The following is a 4,360-nucleotide window of genomic DNA, read 5'->3' as shown; positions in this document are numbered from 1 at the left end:
TCATCTCCTTTAAGTATTGCAATTGCATGATTATAATTTTGACTTCTGTATATTTTAATGTTATGCTCAAATTTTCTTATGGATAAATCCTTATCAATTGAAACGTGAAAAAAAGTAATTTTCAAAGACGTATTCCTACTTGGTCAACTCTATGACCCAGCAAATTATTGATTGTGATGGTTAAGGTAGGGAATTTTATTATGAATTTCGGGGTCTTCTCTTTGGGCTATCATCCTGGTTTTGGCTTTGTTAACTTGCTGAACTGAAGAAGCGCATTTTGAAAATTGAAATGTGCTGTGGGCAAAGCATGCAGGTTAGTATAGAGTTGTAGCTGAGGGTTCCAAATGGACAACATTTGATGATGTTGCGTCAATGTGTCCCCATGAAACAATAAACAACAACAAATTCTTGGCAGTTATTTAAATGAAAAATAGTTTGGATTGCAATATTACAATTTCACACCATTTGACATCCAGGGTGCTCAAAGATTATTAAATCCTCCTTTGACCCGCACCAGGAAGACTTGATTTTTGCGTACTGTGCGAGTTTGGAAATAGTGTCCTGAATTGAAAAGTTTCAGCAAGGTACTAGTGTGTGTGTGTGTGCTTGGGAGTGAGAGCATGGAAAAGTCGAGAAGATGGCAAATTGAAGGTGAGGCAGGTCCAAAGGCGAGAAGATCCAATGAGAAGAGAAATCGTCGACAAAATACAATAACAAACGGGCCTTAATAGGGCCCAGCAGGGATCTACATCCAAGCAAACGTAATGGGGAATTTCAGACAATGATTATGATTTTGGTGCACCAACAATACCAAGTGTGGGGCGTGTATATCCGATTCGATTTTATTACTCATCACGATCTTTACTAACCTACCTTCATAGCTAATTATATGCCCAAAGTAGGCATTGTCCGTTATATATATATATATAACTAAGAAAAAATTAAATTTTCACGGAAAATAGGGATCGTTGGTAATTCGTAGAATTGCTATAAGAAGTGGGGTTTGAAAATCGTTTTAAAATCTATTCAACTAGTATCACTTTACTTGTTTGTGTACTTTTTATTGTAGCATTTATTTTGTGTTGGATGCTGCTTATAGCAATTCTACGAATAACCAATGAACCCTACTTTCTGTTAAAATTGTACTTTTTTTTTCCTATTTATTTTTTCAGTTTTTATATGTCCGTGGAATGGACACAACATCTGTAAACTTTCAGTATAGCCATATCCCTAATAGCTATAACTTTTACAAGAATTAAAACGACAATTACAAATTTATAAAATTTAATTATTACTTTAGCCTACAGATAAGTGTATAAAGCTTCCAAAGTAGGGATTAGATTTTATAAATTTGTGATTGTGGTTTTAATTCTTGTTTCATTATTTTTTGTAGCAGGATCCCTACTTCATTTTAAAATTCATATTTTTTAAATACTCATTTCTTTACTTTTTATGTTATACCTGTATAAAGTATATACTTTACCTTTAGAAACTGTGGGGTACCTATCCATCGATATGTAGCGCCATCCCGTGGGTTGAATACATATTTTAAGTACGTGCATAATATGTTTACCATTTATATTATACATGTATGTATATATATATGGATTTTTATCGGAATATTAAAAGCGGATACCCACAGACCAGTCAAGTGAGTTGGAGAAATCTTGTAACGATAGTCCGAGCCGTCTGTACAATAGCCCCGCTGACGTGATCAGGTAGGTAGGTAGTAGACGAAAAAAGTTGCTGCTTTAAAATTTTTGGAATTGTTATACCGGAAATGTTAACGACCTTTTTAGCGTATTGTTAGTATATATGCGCATAATATATTGTAACTAATACTTTGAATGGTCGGTTTTTCGCTCAAAATTCGATAGGATGGTGTTTCAGCGCATGAATTATTTGGAATCCTTGTCGATCCCTACAGTTAAGTACTACCCTATGTAAAATATGGTTGAGATAATTTTAAAAAGACAAACTTGCTTGTCGCGGCAGAAAGCGCTGTCGTATCGTTTCGTGCAAGTTTTGTGGCGATCGGTACCGCAACGGCCGAAATATAAACGTGACAGACGGACAGCTTTTCGTCTTTATATAGTAGATTAAACATTACCTATATTATTCATTGTCTCTACTGTTTGGAAATTTTAATTCCTGATGAAATGGGTACAATATTACATTAGCAGATTGCATTACCTGAATCTATTACTAAAATATATTAGTTAAATTCCTTAGCGAGAGAAACTAAAAATACCAAAATGTTTTGATTTAATTAACACAAATGAACTATCTCTACGTGTGCATTATATCGCATTGAAAGTTACTATAAGTAAGTTATGTTTCCATCGAAACGTTGTGGAATATTAAAAGCGTATCTGTTAATATTCCACAATGTTTGGATGAAGACGTAACTTACTTTATAAGCTGTTGTATACTTATTATCCTGAGTATCAAGGTTGCAGTGTTTGAGCATTATTGTAGTTGTGGAGAAACTGCTATAGGATTCAAGAAACAAACGCAGTGTTGTGTTTACGTCTACCGACAAGCTACTTGATTTACAGGACAAAATTTATCAAATCACTTCACACTACTTATCGCATTTTTCGATTACGATCATATATCATCAGAAAAGAACGTCACACAGCTATGTATATATACGTGAAGAGCGTGTTTATATAAACTTTTACTATGTAAACAAAAGCCATGGTTGATTTATGGAGTTTTGTGAATTACGATTATTTTGTTTGAGGATTCTAGACGTTTTTTACAGGCTTAGAGATTTAGAAAAATATAATCCTCGAAATTTGTTATTTTAAGAATGATAAGAAAACTTTTTATCATATCATAAAATCTGAACGACTCAAAATTCAAAGGATTGAAGTTTCCAATCTTGAATGATATTTGGCATACTAAAACTCTTCTTCATAATATATCATCGATGATCCAACAAGCACTTCCAGCACAGTGTCAAAACCCAGCCAGTAAATACTACAACGTTATCATGATCACACCAAGCAAGGGTCAGTTGTCATGAAATTTCAAACAAGATCTAAAAAAGTAAGAGCGAAATAATTAAATATTTATTTTGATGATAAATATTATACATATTTGTGATTGTAAGAGTTCCTTTTGTAACTAAAATGTGATTGTATGTATTATTTTTTTCTTTGTAAGAAAATGGGTTCTTTTTTGTAAAATTAATAAAAGTTTCATGAATATCTAATATAACAGATAACCGGAGGCGGTTTCTTTTCACCCGCTCGCGGATTATTGCGTAGCTCTGAAAATTCCTTAACACAGCCCTTGCCTCCATAAAGATTAAAAGAACATTTTCAATCTTATTAATTTATTCTTAAATAAGGTTTTGCTATTATGAAAGACTTTGAAGAGAATAAAATAACACATAATGGTTTATTATTTAATTACATGTTTGTTTTGAAAAAAATAAAAGTAACTTGTGGGTCATTTCGATGTAAGATTAATAATAAAAGTTATATATTTTGAGTAAAACTTGAAACAAATTTATTAAAATAATTCAAATATTCCATGGTGATGCATTCGCAGAAACACGTTTGCAATTTGTGCCGCCCCCTAGTGGCATAGCGACATGTCTGCGGAATTACAACGCTAGAAACCGGTTTTCGATACCCGTGGTGGGCAGAGCACAGATAGCCCATCGTGCAGCTTTGTGCTTAACTTCAAACAACAATCAATTTGTGTTAGTCCTGCTTTTAATTAAAGATCAGCTATGATATACATATATTGTCAAAAAACATTTAAAGTGATTTTTAAATAAATAATATACATTCATAGTAAAATACGTCAACACTAACAAAACATTTTGAATAATTCTCGTAATAAGAAGCTTATTTTAGAAACAAATATTGAAGGCTTGTCAGTAATTCTATTTGAAATTAAAGAATAAGTAACCTACTGTTAGGATAAAATTCGAAAAATTCTAGTAATAGGGGAAAAAATAAAACATTCAAACACAAAACTCAGACTTTAAACTTTACAAACGGTGAATTTTAGCCCCTTCGTTAGAAAATAGTACTGTTTTATATATGTGTTTTATGCAATGTAAAAGTTGTATTTATTTACATTTGGGATGGAAAACAAGCGCAGTATAGGTTTTTGAGGGAGAAATTATATGTGAATGAAGGAGCGCAAGGAATAATTTCGACAAAATCACACATGAAATATCTGATTTAACACTGAAGTAACAGTAAAATTGTTAGTGCTTTCTATGTTATTGGTGATGTGTTTCAGTATTTATTCATTCTCTTTTATACCAAAATTTATATGTGGTTGTACGACTGGCAGAAACTGAGAAGGAAATAAATAATATTTTTTTGATATTGTT

The 4,360-nt window shown here is 32.2% G+C and overlaps 1 protein-coding gene across 2 annotated transcripts in view; it reads left to right on the top strand.

The window, feature by feature from the left end:
- The first annotated feature begins 1,583 nt into the window (after nucleotides 1-1,583).
- The window catches only part of LOC111086788, a 12,153-nt gene continuing 9,376 nt past the window's right edge, over nucleotides 1,584-4,360 (top strand). The window contains exon 1 of one of the 2 annotated variants that reach the window (XM_022391057.1): nucleotides 1,584-1,718. The gene's annotated coding sequence lies outside the window, so the exon portion shown is untranslated. Of the gene's footprint in view, nucleotides 1,719-2,980; nucleotides 3,055-4,360 lie in introns of those variants that run through there. The other variant, XM_022391058.1, reaches the window with a different exon arrangement.

Source organism: Limulus polyphemus, unplaced genomic scaffold (genome assembly GCF_000517525.1).
Source record: "Limulus polyphemus unplaced genomic scaffold, Limulus_polyphemus-2.1.2 Scaffold1432, whole genome shotgun sequence".
NCBI lineage: Eukaryota > Metazoa > Arthropoda > Merostomata > Xiphosura > Limulidae > Limulus > Limulus polyphemus.
The sequence above is the reverse complement of the archived record's forward strand: the minus strand, read 5'-3'. Positions and strand labels throughout refer to the sequence as shown.